At 38.9% G+C, this 17,730-nt stretch overlaps 1 long non-coding RNA gene across 1 annotated transcript; it reads right to left on the bottom strand.

Annotated features, from left to right (window-relative positions):
- Nucleotides 1-5,613: 5,613 nt before the first annotated feature.
- Nucleotides 5,614-6,651, bottom strand: LOC128133851 (uncharacterized). The gene is made up of 2 exons (XR_008232159.1): nt 6,306-6,651; nt 5,614-5,962 (listed from the first exon to the last, which is right to left on the bottom strand). It is a non-coding gene; the product is annotated as an uncharacterized LOC128133851 (long non-coding RNA).
- Nucleotides 6,652-17,730: the final 11,079 nt, after the last annotated feature.

Here is a 17,730-nt window from a genome sequence, read left to right as displayed (position 1 = left end):
GGTATTTCGCATAAACGACATTAATACCATGTCCTCTATTGACTATTAATGATCATTGTTGTTTATGTGAAATACCAATATTACTTATATATAGGTTCAAATATAGATTGATATCTATTATGTGGACGTGTGGATAGTGTTATTATGCGAGAATGACAAAGAAAATATGTCGTTTAATAATATGAATACGTTCAATCTTGCATAATTACTGTCATTATCAGACACTCTTACTAACTAAATCGTTTATAAGGTTATTATAGACTTTTTATTATTATTTTATTGAGTCGTATTCTACAAGAATAAAAATGAGTCAAAAATGATGTGTGAGAACAAAATTGAATAAGAATTAGTGAGAATGCATGGAATTGATGATAGTTATGTAAGGTTGAACGTATTCAAATTACTAAACAACTTATTCTCTTAGTAATTCTCATAGAATAGCACTATCCACACGTCCGCAAAATAGTTGTCCGACTTGACCAATTATGTTTTTTTTTTCCGCAATCGGTCATCTAACTTTTATTGTATATATCAATTAAGTCATTATCGTTATTTTTAACCATTCATCCGTTAAAAGATTATTCTAAATTACACAAATGACCACCGTGGCTTAAATTTCTTTCGTAGTTGGTCCCTTACCGGCTATTATTTAAATTACACAACAAAAGTTGCCATATTTCTGAAACTCTGGGGACCAAAATGCCATCTCACTCCAAAATCACTCACACATTACATACACTAATCATTACTTTCAAATTTTAATGATCCAAATTTGGTTATCCACTACTAATTTCAAATCAAATCTATAAATCAATGATCAAATGCATCGGAGAAAACTAATATATCACCCAATTTCAAGATCACAACTCGTTATCTCCATGACAATAATCTCCCTCCTCTTAATCGCTCTTCTCATTTTCATTAAGCCCACATCTTACTTGTACCATCCCAAAAATGCGACCCAAAAATTTCATTTTTCATTCAAGTAAAAACAGTATTTCAAACCATAGTTCATACAACCAAAATAAAAATAAGTATGCCAAACATCGGATAAATCAGAGTGTGTCCCATAAACAGAATCCATATGGTGTATGCAATGCAGTCATCCCGAGCTCTTCCCTTTTCCACTAGAAGTACCTGAAACATAAACTGAAAACCGTAAGCACAAAGCTTAGTGAGTTCCCCAAACTACCCCATACCATACATAATAATTCATACAATGGGCCCCCGCCCGACATTGAGCCTTGCCCGTCATTGAGCCCCGATCGGTATACAGATATGTTACTCTCAGGCCTTGCTTGTCATTGGGCCTCGCCTGCTATACACATACAATCAATATCACATAATCATGCTAACACATATAATAATCATAACAATAGCATATGTTCCAGTTCTCAGGCGTCGCCTGGCATCGAGCCCCGCCCGATATACATAGTAGCACATAACACATGCAATGTTCACACAAACCCCTAGAATCCTAACATAATCAGTAAGGGCCGACATTGGTGCCTTAGACCCACTAAACCCATTGAGGAAACCTACCTCAAATGCTAAATCTCATAAAAATAAATCCCCAACTGCTGCCCTAACGACTCCTCGAGCTATCAGTACAAAATAACACCCAATCAATGCTTGGGTTCCAATCTATAGTTAATAATCCATATTTGGGTAAAATGACCATTTTACCCATGGCCTATCTTGATCCAAAACTAAGGCCCAAAACCAAAAGATCCACAAAGGCCCACTTACAGCCTAATTTTCCAAATTGGGCCTAAACCCCCAAATAGGCCTTGCCCTAAGGCCCACTAAAAAAAGTCCTTAATCCAAAAGTTAATTCCAGATGGCCCAAAAGGCCCAAAGCAACAAGGTCCAAGAAAATGGCTCAAACTGAGGCCCAAACAATGTGAAGCCCAACTACTTGAGTACGGAGGGCGTACTCAGCTGCACGTTAAGCACAAGCTAGAAATGGAGCAGATAATCACGATCTACAAGCTTCTCCTTGAACCACCACCTTGCTCCAACCTTCTCTTCCTTGAAAATGAGACAAAACATGCCAAAATGCACTCAAAAGACCTTCCAAACTCACGAACACTCAACAATGGGGTTAGGGTTTCGTGGAGGCTGTTTAGGGAAAAGATAGAGGTTGATAAAGAAGATCCTTAAGTCATAATGTTCATTAAATAGTGCTCAAACCCTAAATATTAGGGTTTTGGGGACTGGACACGTACATTGTGCGTACTCCTTTGTACGTAGTGCGTGTGAGCATGGCGCCCACGATCATTCCATATCAGTATTCCCAACGTACATAGGGTGGTATGTCGTGCGTCCTGTACACCCTAAGCCCAATAAGTAAAAGATCCAATTATTCAAGTCCTAGCTCATAACAACTAAATAACCCTAATTTAAATAAATACCTTGGAAGAATATCGATCATTACATTACACCGCCGCACGCCACTGTTGCCTCCATCATCCGTCTATTAAAAACAAAACATCATCGTCTGATCAGATCCATCAAGCTTGCAAGCTACTAGGTATCCACAGTTATGTGAATCTTCACTCATCCGGTATCCAAACGAAAATGCAATGTGAATCATTCAGTCGGTGTTATCCATCTCCTTCGAGAACCTCTATGCTGCTTGATCAATGGCGCAATCGATCCTCGAAGCATCCAAAGTTATAAGTAATCGACAGTCTCGACCTTCCTAATTTTCCAATACGTATGTGAAGAACACCCAATTTGATGAAATCGACAAGCAATTTCAACCCAGAACATTCTAAATCGACATGAATTTGATGAAATCAATTACAATTTGTCGAAATCGACGATCCCAAATCACTAACTCAGTGAATCAGCGTTCCAAAATCGCACTCCCAAACCGAAAAGACATGACCCGCTTCTCAATCGGTATAAAATTTTAAACGTTAAATCTCACAATCCAGGTCGTTTTGCTCATGCGTTCTAAGCAAAATGTATTGTGAACCGGTATCAACGATCCAAAACGCAGATCATGGCATGTTGTGTGATCCCTATGACTATGGATTAAACAATGTGAAGAATCATCACTTTTGGCAATTATTTTCTTCAAATTAATTTTCACAACATAGTTCGACAAATAATGATCAATTCAATCTAGATAGAAAGTATATGAAGATAAGAAAACGATGTGAAGAATCAAAGAAAATAAGCAAATACAAGGGGAATCAAAATCAAACTGGGATCGATTGAATGAGAAAATTGTAAAGGGATTAATGGAGAAGACAATGAGAATGTTTCATTTTGGTCCACAGAATTTTAGAACTATGACAATTTTTGTTGTGTAATTTAAATCATAGTTGGTAAAGTACCAACTACGAAAAAAATTTAAGTCATAGGGGTCATTTGTGTAATTTAAAATAACCGGTTAACGGATGAATGGTTAAAAACTAACGATAATTGTTAAATTTATATGTACAGTAAAAGTTAGATGACTTATTGCGCAAAAAAAAATAAAAAAATAAAACATAATTAGTCAAGTCGGACAAAAGGCATAAGTTCATTGTGCTATAATGATATTCTTCATATATATATAGGGTTATGATTAAATGTGAACTTCAAATATTGTATGAATGTATAACTAATTCTTATCCATTGGATTAAAATAAATGAATGATTGGGATATGATGGACATGTTATTAACATGTGGTAGCATTTACTATATAATTGCATTTAATTAATTGTTAAAAAGTATATATGGAAGGTGAATTTTCATAGGATATCAATTTAAATTTAATTTTTTTTATTTATGTACTTTAATCATTTTTACACAGTACTCAAAAACAAAACATGAAACATATTTCATTCTTTAAGAATTAGGTTTTCTTTTTTTCTCCACCTATAATATTTGATTTTTTTCTTGATCATGATAACAAGTAAGAATTAATTGTTGTGACTCATTTTATGTCATTCTTATTCTTATGAATTACAATCGTTTAATAATTCTTGGGGTTGATACAACATTACGAAATTCTTGTAGAATGATTATGAATGACATTTTTGTAAGAAATTCTTGTAGAATAAGACATTATTTAGATTTAATAACTGATATTCTTGAAGAATAGTTTAACATTCTTAAAGAATAAGACGTTAATTTCAAGTGCATAACCAACATTCTTGAAATAGTAAAAAAAATATTCTTAAAGAATAAGGCAGAAAATAAAATAAGAACTTAAAATTCAAATATAAAAATACGACATTCTCATAAGGATGAAGATAGTTTAAAACTACAAATCTAACATTGTCATGAGAATGAAAATAAAGTACAATTCCATAAACATTATGGATCGATATTTGTACAATACGAGGAACTAAATACTACAATGAAGGTGTTATAGGTTTGTATTGGCTCTTTTTTGTTTTGTAAGGATTATCTAGTGCCCTTGCTTGAAAACAAATCATCAATCCTACGGACCCTTCACGCACCATTTATCTTTACTATATTCAAGTCCTTGATCAAAACATTTTGTGACAATAAATGTCATAAAATCGAATTATATGAGGATAACATTTTATGAGAATGGCTGCTGTCAAGCTTTTATCCCTTGTTCATGACCTACAAAAACAAATGAAAAGAATAAAAAAATAGTAAATTTAAGCAAAAAAAAAACAAAATTCCCAAATTTCAAATGCTTTTTTGTCTCCCGAATAAAAAAAAGTGAAACAGCTTCATTATACCATCGCAACGTACATTCTGAAAGAATATTGCAGCAACAAAGAGGAAGAACAAAATCACCACTTTTATTTTGATAACATTCTGGAAGAATATTGAAAAACATTATGAAAGAAGAATCAAAACTCAAAATAATTAAAACCAAATCAAACTACATTCCAATTTACCTGGTGATAGAAAGAGAGCTGAAATCATATGAACATGTTGAAGAGCTAATCGACGGAGACTGGATGGTGGCTTGATGATCGTAGTAGTGTAGGGTCTCCGAGAAAGAGAGATGTATGGCTGGTGATTAATAATTAATCCCTAAAATGGTGTATTTTAATTGAATTTATCATATAAACATGATAAAAAAATCGTAACAACTTTCAATTTACTTGATTTTAGAGGCAAGATTACTATATTAAAAATAAAATGAAGTCATTAGTCTTTACTTGTTTGGAATATAGACAACTCAAAGAACATAATGAAAGTCAAGAAGACAGTATGTGCAATTCTGAAAGAATATTGCAGCAACAAAGAGGAAGAACAAAATCACCACTTTTATTTTGGCAGCATTACGAAAAAATATTGAAAAACATTATGAAAGAATATTGTAGTATGTATTCTTAAATAAGCAATGTATTCTTAAAGAATACTATATAACATGTATTCTTAAAGAATATTGTAGTATGTCATCATTTATTAAAATTCTCAAAGTGCAGATAAGGTTATCATCATCTTCCAATAAATTTGCTTCAGAGTATGAATGAATTAGATGACATGTCAACGTCTACATAACACTAGGACTAATAGAGAACACATGTATAATAGGAAAGTAAAGGCAACAATATACAAATCTGGTAACAAGATGCATAGAAACACGACCAGCAAAGAAAATTTTCATCAAAACAATAAGAAATAAATACAAGAAAAAGGAATAAATAGATTTGATAGAACAAATTACATAGTTTCTTGTACAGAAGATAAATGCTCCATATATTGAAAGACAGGTCCGGAATCACCCAAATTGCAAATATTGGAAGAAAGGTCAATAATAGGCCAAAACAGGGATAAACAGATTTTTAAATGAAGATGATAATTGAAGTATTTTTTAAACTGATGAATAAAGATTGACTTGCATGTCTATATTCTTCATCTTGAAATCAATTTGAAGCTGTTGAAATCCTGACAGATCCATGTCACATAGGTCCAATAACAGAGCAATGGAATGCCATTGTTGTATGATGGTGCTGATTACACCTGCAACAAAATCTATCGACTCCAATAAAATGATTAATCGTTACTCAACATAAGGGAAGATAAACAACAAAATAAATGTAAAAATCGCTTCCAGAGTAACACATTTTCAAATCTCCTAAGACATCTTAATTTCTGACTTCAAACGCTATCCCAGGCTCCAATATTTGCTTTGTTGGAATCAAAACATTTTTTTTTCAAAAATGAAGTGGGAGACGGCAGAATAATGTTATTTTTAGGGATTTTCTATGAAAAAATGTAGTAAAACAAGTTAGGGTTTATTGGATCTCATCATTGATCCATCGTAGATGTAGAAGAGAAAGAAAGAAGATGAACGCAAGCTTATGTAACAACCTACCTGGAGGGTGGCGAATAGAACAGAAGGTATTTATGTCGAACCTCTATGGTGTTGAAGATTACATTTAGGAGGCAGTGTATGGTGGTAACAGGTAATTGTAAGTAGTTGGTATATCCGGTCGATTGTTATCCTGTGATGTTATAGTTTCACATGGCTAGAAGAGAGGATGCTTATGTATAGGGGTTTAAGCATAAAAGGTAACTATGTTGTAGTTTAAAAAGGGGTAGGCAAGTGGGGAAGTCGAATCCATAACTCCGGCATGGTCTTCTGTGTTTGTCGTTCTTCCTCTTTTTCTTTTGATATGAGTGTATCCAATTTTTCCCCAAAATAGCCTCTCAAAATTAGGTTGAGCTATACCTGGTGGATTTGAAATCAAATCCCTTGTTACTTTCACTTACCATAATTATAGTATCATCATTTAAAATTAACTAATTGATTTATATATTAAATTACTACTATACGTTTTTAATTGACTGGATTAGAATCAGCCATATAGTCACATAATAATTAAAGATTATATATGAACCTAACTATATATATATATATATATATATATATATATATATATATAGGGGTGAGATCCGTTGAGAACTCATAGTTTCCCGAGAACCTGAGAACTAAAGGTGGAGCGTTAGATCAAAATTAACTCATTAAGCGCATGATCTCTATCTTACCGATCTCATTTAATGTTTAGTTTTTTTTGTTATGGGAAATATTAATAAAAAGTTCTAAAAATTAACTTAATAAATCAAATTTTGGAAATTTTTTTAAATGATTTTTGATTTTTCTTTTTTTATAAAATGGAGATTTTTTTAATTTTTTTTTCAGAAAATAAGAACTTTTAAAAAAAATTGAAATTTTTTTTAAACTGCAATTTTTTCAAAAAAAATCAATTTTTATTTAAAAAAGCTGTATTTTTTTAAAGTGCATTTTATTTTTATAAAAACTGCACTTTAAAAAAAACTGCATATTTTTTCAAAAAAAAAACTGCATTTAAAAAAAAAACTGCAATCAACGTTTTAGGTGCATATATATATATATATATATATATATATATATATATATATATATATATATATATATATATATATATATACTTTTTCAAATGCATATATGCATATTTCTTATACTATAGTATTCGTAAGTAAATTATAAAAAATCTCAATTTTATTAATTAATCTATAAACATAATAGTACAAGATTCGATACAAAATAAAATATAAAAAATATAAAAACTACAAAGATTCACAGTATGATCATTTCTTCATATCAAAAATTTCATATGTTCTTCAAGTTTTCACTTTTCACATCTTCAATATTTTCCACAAATTCTTCAAAATCTACAAGAAATTTAAAAAAAAATTGATTAATGCAAGAACACCCATGTGAATCATATGTGATTCACTTGTGATTTACATGTCAATCATATGTGAATTACGTGTGATTTTCATGTGAATCACATGTAATTCATATGTGAATTACATGTTATTTACATGTTAATCATATGTAATTCATATGTGATTCACTTGTAATCTACATGTGAATCACATGTAATTCATATGTAACTCATATGTGATTCGCTTGTGATTTACATGTGAATGACATGTGATTTACACGTGAATCACATATAATTCATATGTGAATCACTTGTGATTTACTTGTGAATTACATGTGATTCATATGTAAATTATATATGAATCACATGTAACTCATATGTGATTTGATAATGTACCCTAGCAAGCACGAAAAGAGTCGCACTAGCCGCGACAGAACGCTCGAAGGCTTAGCACGCCCGACGGGACAGACCCAACGGAGCTTAGCGCCCGCCAGCGCTCCTGAGAGCAGCCCCCCCCCCCCCCCCCCCCCCCCGCAGAAAGGCTCGTGCCCGCTTAGGGCGCCTCCCGCTCCAGGACAAATGATACGGTCAAGCGACAAAGCATACGATCAAGGGCATTATTGCCAAAACCATTAGCAGCGCTCTGACACATAAATGAGCACGATCATCCAATCAGTGCCCCTGATCCTGTCGCTTATGGCGATCCTATCCCGTACGGACAATCAGGAGCGCCTAATATAAAAGGCTACCCCCACAACCCCGACAGGTAAATCGCCTTCTCCAAGTAATACACACAAAACCCTAGAATACCCTACTGACTTGACCGTCGGAGCGTCTTTCCGGGAGCTCCTCCCAGGAAACGGCTGACGGCCTTCTCTTCATTGTGACCTTGCAGGAACGACGAAACAATTATAGCCGGAGCTCGACGAAGCCTGAGTTCAAGATCACATCATGATTCACTTGTGATTTACATGTGAATCATATGTAATTCATATGTGAATGACATGTAATTCATATGTGAATCATTTGTGATTTACTTGTCAATTACATGTGATTCATATGTAAATTACATATGAATCTCATGTATCTCATATGTAATTCACTTGTGATTTACATGTGAATCACATGTAATTCATATGTGAATCACTTATGATTTACTTGTGAATTACATGTGATTCATATGTAAATTACATATAAATCACATGTAACTAATATGTGATTCATTTTTTATTTACATGTGAATCACATGTAATTCATATGAATCACATGTAACTCATATGTGATTTACATTTGAATTACATATGAATCACATGTAATTCATGTGCAAATCACTTGTAATGTACTTGTGAATTACATGTGATTCATATGTAAATTTCATATAAAGCATATGTAACTCATATGTAATTCACTTGTAATTTACACGTGAATTTAAGGGTGGTAAATAGGTGAATTAAAGATTGGAAGCTTGTTATGATTGGAATACGACAAATGTACATATGAAAATTCAAGATTGGAATTGGAATTGAAATCGGAATGTGAAATTTTGGTTGGGCGGAATGGAATTCAATACTAAAAGTGAAATCTTTATTTATATTTAAATATTTTTTGTTTATTGTAAATGCATAAAAAAATTTTATTTTTATTTATTTCTATATATGTAATGAGAGCATTTTGGTCTTTAATAAAAAAGAAAAAATAAAAATATTGAGTACCTTTGATGGAAGCAATCATGGCCATGAAAGTCTATTCCACATTGATGAAATCTTTTGAACTGGTTTCAGGAAAGGAATTCGAAGTTCAATTCACTGGAAACAAAGAACAAAAAAATTGAATTTTGGAAATTGCTTTCTTTTGTGTAATTCAAGTGCTCAAAATTTGTTATGTCGTGAACAAAAAGAATTCAATTTAATCATTATATATAATGATGAAGTGGTAAATCTTTATGTTCTAACAAATACCTGAAAAAATATCATTTGAGATGATAATATGAATATATGATCGTCATCTAAAACATATGATATAAAAATATGGAGTTTTATAATGAAAATGAGTGATTCTTAAATGTTGACCTCAAACAACATGTCTATTTTATTTTATATGGATGAAAAATGGTGATTTATCCTAAAAAAATCACAAAGCACCCAAACATAATGAAGATACTGCCATATATACCATCTCTAGATCTATAAAAACTCATATCTTAATTTGAACAAAAGGTATAAGCCTTTGAATCCATTCTAAATTTCCATCGCAATGTTACATTTAATTCATATATAGACCTTAATATCAAACATATTTTCTGTCAACTTCAGATATTATATTCAAAATTGTAACATCCCGAAATCTCAAGAGTAGAGTTGAAGAGCTAAAAGAGTAAATTTGGAAAGAGTGACTCGGCGAGTCCATGGATGGACTCAGCGAGTAGAGTCGCGATTTGGTCGCGTGTTAAGTAGCCGACTCGGCGAGTCAATGAGGTGGACTCGGCGACTAGGCGCTGAGTGGAGAAAACCCTAATTCTCGGGGTTGAGCCATATATAAAGAACATTATGTTTCCTTCCCAGCCTCTTTATCACCCTTGAGTCCCAGAAACCCTAAAGTCGTGGAGAAACCCCATTGTTGAGCAAATTGGAGCTTGGAGAGGTGGTTGTTGAAGAGATCTTAGAGAATGAGAGGCTTGGAGCAAGGGGCTTTACTTGGATTCAAGTTTCATTGCAGTTGGGGCGTTCTTTTGAGGTAATATCTCGTCTTTGAGCTGCTATTTCCTTGATGCATCATTTTGGGGGTATTAGAGATTATATATTTGGATGTGTTGGAGTTTAGAGGTTAGATCTGAGGTTGCTACCTCAGATCTGGAATGGAGAAGAGTTGGAATGCATGAAAGTCCCTGTGTTGAGTGTTGGATGAAGCTATCATGTCCCAAACCTTAGCCCTAATGTGCAAAATGCATAGATCTCTTTGGATTCACGTAAAGTTTGCCACTTTACGTGATGGATGGGTTGTAGGAGGCTAGATCTATGTTTTGGATCAATTGCATGGCCTGGAATGCTTCTGTATGGATTCAGACCGGCGGTACTCGGCGAGTCACATGGGTGGACTCGACGAGTTGATTGAAGATACATTGGGACTCGGCGAGTTGGAAGAACAACTCGGCGAGTTGGATGAAGATGGCCTGGAACTCGACGAGTTGTATGAAAAACCCGGCGAGTAGGTTGAAGATAGTCGTAGACTCGGCGAGTCTGTTCTTGGACTCGGCGAGTCTTGTCGAAGAATCCCAATATTTCTGGTTGAGTCGAGAATCGGCGAGTCAAGGGATGACTCCGTGAGTTGTGGGCGAGTGGACTCAGAGTTGTTGGACTCGACGAGTCTCGGGGTGACTCGGCGATTTAGGTCGCGGATTGAGGGAAGTTCTGAGTATGGGGACTCGGCGAGTCATCGGGTTGACTCGGCGAGTAGAGTCAGTCAGGGGATGACTTTGACCTTGTCCAAAGGTTGACCAGTTGTCTTTCAGGGGTATTTTGGTAATTAAGGGTATTTATTGAGTGCAGGGTGTTCAGTGGAGGAGTCCGTGTCGGAGCTTGGAGCAGCGGGATCTTATCCTTTCGGCCGGCAGTTTCGAGGTGAGTTATTCTCACTATATCGACAGGGTCTACGGCACCAAGGCCGACCCTTTATTGGATGGAAATCCGGATAGTTTTCTGTTATGGTATTGCTTGATATGGGCCGGAAGGCATGATGATATGGGCCGGAAGGCATTATGATATGGGCCGGAAGACATTCTATATTATGTGGACCGGAAGGTCATGGCCTGGAAAGGCGTATGTGCATAAGTAGTATTTTGGCTGAAACATAGGGTGATGTTATGTTCGTAATCGGTTAGGTCGGTATCCTGGTTAGGGTGATGATATGTTATGTGATCTGTTTGATCGATTTGTTGACTGTGAACTGTTATATGATTGAATGTTATGTACGCAGGGTTGTTGGACTGGGGTTTGACCCGATATGCATGGTTGTTCTATGATCTGTTATGTTATGTATGCATTTTATGTTATGGGCCGGAAGGAAATATGTTATGGGCCGGATGGCAATATGTTATCGGTCGGAAGGCGATATGTTATGGGCCGGAAGGCAATATGTTATGGGCCGGAAGGCAATACGTTTTGGACCGGAAGGTCGTGGCCTGGAAGGGCATATATGTGGTTGGTATTTTTGGGGATATCTCACTAAGCTTTCGGGCTTACAGTTATGGTTTTATGTTTTTTAGGTTCTTCAGGGGACCGTGGCAAGGCGAAGGCTTGATCGTACCGCTCCTCATGAATTTTGTAGTAATGTGATTCTGGGAATACGTTAAATGTTTTGTATTGAAAACCTTTTGTAAAGATTTAATGGAATCGAGCTGTTTTTGAAAAATTTAAAATTGGCTGTATTTTTCGGTCGTTACAAGTTGATATCAGAGCCTTGGTTTGAGTGAATTGGAGGAACATTCGTGTGACTCCAGTCTCAAATCGAGGAGAGTTTTCAAAAGAGTATTTAAAATGGTTTTCAAAATGAGTAAGGGAGGACACTGAGGTACGATCAGTCGGAGCCAGTAAGTAACCCCAAAATACCATGCATGCTATTTGTTTTTGAGCTTTGATAGAACAGCATGCTAGTGATAGGCTAGGGATCTTCAGGATTTCATGATAATGTTGCCTGATTTGTGATGCCTGTAACCTAGGGTTCCTTATGGGAGATTTTCAGTGTTCCTCTAGTGGTGAGGGTTGAGCGTTGTTATGCATGTTTCTCTAGGGTGTTGTGGTAGTACTTCATACAAATATGGGTAGGTGTGGAAAGTAGTATGGGCCCGTACTACTGAAAGCACAGGACCCATACGCGTATCAGGGAAACCATAATCTCTAGGGTTGGGTTTAGAGTTGGTTCCCGGGTTGGTGGGAAGTGTCTGAGGTTTCGTGGTTTATTTCAGTATGGAGATTTCGAGACATGCTGGGAGAGGATCCGAGTCAGGATCGGAAGCAGGAGAGAGAGTTCCAGGCGGATCGGTACCGCCCGAGGTTATTGGTTAGATGAGCTCGTGCGAGTTAGATGTGAGGATTCATGAGATCATGCATGATGAGATTGCTGCATTGTTCCGGGCTGAGTTGCCGGAACTGCTTGGGTCGATCAAGACCGCCATGATGGAGTATTTTGATGAGCGCTATGTGGCTCTCACGGAGACGGCTGCCGCGGCGGCTACAGTGGCTGTAGCAGTGGCAGGGGGAGGAGCTGGTAGGGATTTTCAGTATCGAGACTTCGATAATACGGAGCCTCCCACCTTCGATGGAGTTCAGGACCCGATTGTTGCTATGAGGTGGTTATCGTACGTGGAGGGGTGTTTCTTCACGTGTTCATGCCCTGCTGATCAGAGGGTGAGGTGTGCTCTGAACCTGTTGAGGCTCGGGGCGAAGAATTGGTGGAGATTGACCGCGGGGTCATATTCGGATGAGCAGAGGGCTGCGGTTTCAAGGGATCAGTTTAGAGAGATGTTCAGCACTCACTATGTTCCGTAAGTGGAGAGGGAGAGATTGGCTCAGGAGTTCCTGGAACTGAAGCAGGATTCAGAGTCGGTGACTGAGATCACCAGGATGTTCACTGAGAGGGCGATGTTTTGCCCTGAGTTTGCTTCGGAGCAGGCTCAGATGTCCCGATATCTGAGTATGCTCAAGGGGGATATCAGACAGTTTGTTTCTACGCAGAGGTGCGAGACCTTATTGGAGTTGCAGGAGGCCGCTAGGCAGCGTGAGTTAGAGATTGAGTTGCAATTGCGTGAGCTGAGTCAGGCTCCGGAGCAGTCGCAGCTGGCGCCGAAACGGTCCAAGACCGTTGATGTAAGAGTGGGGGATCTGAGCAGCCACACTTGTGGGAAGTGTGGGAGGGGTCACACCGGAGTTTGTAGGTCCGGTGGTGCATGCCGCAAGTGCGGAAAGGAGGGGCACTATGCGAAGGATTGTCGGCAGTCAGCGCCGGTTCGGGATTTGAGGATTTGTTATCATTGTCGTCAGGTTGGACATTTGAGGGTCAACTGTCCACAGCTTTCCGCAGGACCGGTGCAGGCTCCAGCACCGGCCACTTTGAGAATTACAGGTGGAGGTCAGGGTGGAGCGGAGCCCCCAAGGGCTCAGGGTCGTGCTTATCAGCTTGCGGCAGAGGAGGTCAGAGCAGTGCCGGATGCAGTTGCGGGTATGTTTCTATCTTGTTATCTTGTGATTATTGTGGAGTATCGTTTATCTGCTAGTCTCGTTAGATTAGTGTTTCGGATTTTCGTTTTGGTATCCGTTGTTCCTTGAAGGTTGGTATGGTTATAGTTGGTGTTTCGTGCAATCGTTGGTTATCATTCGTGAGGGTTATTAGTGGAGATGCGGCATTGGTTTGAATGTCGGGTAGCATCTGCAGTCTGTGGAGTGGATAATTGGAGATCGGGTTCCTTTTTAACGGATTGATCAGTGTGGAAATGTGTTTTGTTAAGGGTTGTTTATGCTTGTGGGAAGCAGTCCGTGTGTGAGTGTTGGTTTTGTGCAGAGTTGTTCTGGGAGGTCGGTGATGGCGACTGGTGGTTGATTGTTAGTGCCCTAAGTGGGGGAGAATTGGAAAATTCTCCGGAGGATCGTTGAGTATGTGAAATTGTTGAGCTGTCTGGAATTCAGCAGTGATCTGGCAGCCAGAGTATAGGCTGATAGGAGCAATTGTCGGGCATGCGGGGCGGGATACAGACCTAGGGCATTTGATTGTGGAGGGCCGGGGATCAGGCCGGGATCGATTGTGTGTGATGGAGTTAGAGTTCGGAACCCCTAGGGGGCTAGAACAGTATGCATGGGAGGATTTCCCGGAAAGATGACTCGGACGAGGAATGCTAGTTGAGCGGTCCAGCCAGACTGGAGGCACTGAGAGCGGTCCAGATTGGCTGAAGATTCGGAGAGTGGTCCAGTCAGGCTGAAGACTCTATAGGTATTGTTGGATCGGTTCGAGGATATGGATTGTGTATATTGCAGTGTGATTGCATTAGGAGGTATGGCCTCGGGTAGTGATCTTGATTAGTTGAGATAGTGCATGGGCTTGAGAGTCCCTGCGATGAGAGTCAGAGTATGTGTGTAGGATGGATAGCGGATACGCTATAGAAGGGTGGTGTAGCGTTGGGCAAGCGCCGTGGTACTTGTCGGAGTGACAATATGGCCAAGTGGATTCCTTGGAAAAGGAAGTGAGAGAGGTGTGTAACTCCGAGAAGGAGTGTAAGTTCACGGAAGTGAAAGCGGCAGAGCAGAGTTATGATTAGAGTAATTCGAGTATGGTTTTTGAGCATCGTGTTTGCGATAGTGGAATAGAAGCTCATCCGGTTTGGGATGTCTGCTGAGGTTGCGGAGGAATTCCGCAGATGTAGAGCCAAGAGACTCGGAAGGGATGCAGGGAGAGAGTCTTGGGCTCTTAGTGTGATTCTGATCAAGGTTTTGGATATGTATTAGTGGTTCATTCTGGGGGATGTTGGAGGATATCATCAGTGTATCAGGTTTTCCCAACCTGAGGGTGCTGGAGAAAGTTCAGCATGTGTATGTGATTGCAAGAGGAGAACTCGTGGGAGTTGATCTGAGATTGAGAATGGGTCTTTCCGTCGTCACGGAATGGATAGAGTGGAATTCGGATCGGGGATCCGATGGTTCATGGCTTTCTAGCCCTTATGGGTCGAGTGATTGTTGGGATTTGGGGCAGTGATGTTTCATGGGTAATTCTCGGTTGTTGAGTGTGATTATCAGAGGGTACAGCCGGTGCCCGTCTCGAGACAGTGGTCCGGACACCGTAAGGAAAGAGAAGCGTATTTGAGTTTCGATGGGTATGCCTTGATGGACTTGGCTCGGTTAAGGCCAGGTGGCGCGTTGTGGGAGTATCTTTGGGATTGAATTGTTGTAGGCTTCGAGGACGAAGCCTAATTTAAATGGGGGAGAATTGTAATATCCCGAAATATCAAGAGTAGAGTTGAAGGGCTAAAAGAGTAAATTTGGAAAGAGTGACTCGGCGAGTCCATGGATGGACTCGGCGAGTAGAGTCGCGATTTAGTCGCATGTTAAGTCGCCGACTCGGCGAGTCAATGAGGTGGACTCGGCGAGTAGGTGCTGAGTGGAGAAAACCCTAATTCTCGGGGTTGAGCCATATATAAAGAACATTATGTTTCCTTCCCAGCCTCTTTATCACCCTTGAGTCCCAGAAACCCTAAAGTCGAGGAGAAACCCCATTGTTGAGCAAATTGGAGCTTGGAGAGGTGGTTGTTGAAGAGATCTTAGAGAAGGAGAGGCTTGGAGCAAGGGGCTTTGCTTGGATTCAAGTTTCATTGCAGTTGGGGCGTTCTTTTGAGGTAATATCTCGTCTTTGAGCTGCTATTTCCTTGATGCATCATTTTGGGGGTATTAGAGATTATATATTTGGATGTGTTGGAGTTTAGAGGTTAGATCTGAGGTTGCTACCTCAGATCTGGAATGGAGAAGAGTTGGAATGCATGAAAGTCCCTGTGTTGAGTGTTGGATGAAGCTATCATGTCCCAAACCTTAGCCCTAATGTGCAAAATGCATAGATCTCTTTGGATTCACGTAAAGTTTGCCACTTTACGTGATGGATGGGTTGTAGGAGGCTAGATCTATGTTTTGGATCAATTGCATGGCCTGGAATGCTTCTGTATGGATTCAGACCGGCGGTACTCGGCGAGTCACATGGGTGGACTCGACGAGTTGATTGAAGATACGTTGGGACTCGGCGAGTTGGAAGAACAACTCGGCGAGTTGGATGAAGATGGCCTGGAACTCGACGAGTTGTATGAACAACCCGGCGAGTAGGTTGAAGATAGTCGTAGACTCGGCGAGTCTGTTCTTGGACTCGGCGAGTCTTGTCGAAGAATCCCAATATTTCTGGTTGAGTCGAGAATCGGCGAGTCAAGGGATGACTCGGTGAGTTGTGGGCGAGTGGACTCAGAGTTGTTGGACTCGACGAGTCTCGGGGTGACTCGGTGAGTTAGGTTGCGGATTGAGGGAAGTTCTGAGTATGGGGACTCGGCGAGTCATCGGGTTGACTCGGCGAGTAGAGTCAGTTAGGGGATGACTTTGACCTTGTCCAAAGGTTGACCAGTTGTCTTTCAGGGGTATTTTGGTAATTAAGGGTATTTATTGAGTGGAGTGTGTTGGTGTTCAGTGGAGGAGTCCGTGTCGGAGCTTGGAGCAGCGGGATCTTATCCTTTTGGCCGACAGTTTCGAGGTGAGTTATTCTCACTATATCAACAGGGTCTACGTCAGCAAGGTCGACCCTTTATTGGATGGAAATCCGAATAGTTGTCTATTATGGTATTGCTTGATATGGGCCGGAAGGCATGATGATATGGGCCGGAAGGCATTATGATATAGGCCGGAAGGCATTCTATATTATGTGGACCGGAAGGTCATGGCCTGGAAAGGCGTATGTGCATAAGTAGTATTTTGGCTGAAACATAGGGTGATGTTATGTTCGTAATCGGTTAGGTCGGTATCCTGGTTAGGGTGATGATATGTTTGATCGATTTGTTGACTGTGAACTGTTATATGGTTGAATGTTATGTACGCAGGGTTGTTGGACTGGGGTTTGACCCGATATGCATGGCTGTTCTATGATCTGTTATGTTATGTATGCATTTTATGTTATGGGCCGGAAGGCAATATGTTATGGGCCGGATGGCAATATGTTATGGGCCGGAAGGCGATATGTTATGGGCCGGAAGGCGATATGTTATGGGCCGGAAGGCAATATGTTTTGGACCGGAAGGTCGTGGCCTGGAAGGGCGTATATGTGGTTGGTATTTTTGGGGATATCTCACTAAGCTTTCGGGCTTATAGTTGTGGTTTTATGTTTTTCAGGTTCTTCAGGGGACCGTGGCAAGGCGAAGGCTTGATCGTACCACTTCTCATGAATTTTGTAGTAATGTGATTCTGGGAATACGTTAAATGTTTTGTATTGAAAACCTTTTGTAAAGATTTAATGGAATCGAGCTGTTTTTGAAAAATTTAAAATTGGCTGTATTTTTCGGTCGTTACAAAAATTAATGTAAGT

Source organism: Lactuca sativa, chromosome 4, assembly GCF_002870075.4.
Source record: "Lactuca sativa cultivar Salinas chromosome 4, Lsat_Salinas_v11, whole genome shotgun sequence".
Lineage (NCBI taxonomy): Eukaryota > Viridiplantae > Streptophyta > Magnoliopsida > Asterales > Asteraceae > Lactuca > Lactuca sativa.
The sequence above is the reverse complement of the archived record's forward strand: the minus strand, read 5'-3'. Positions and strand labels throughout refer to the sequence as shown.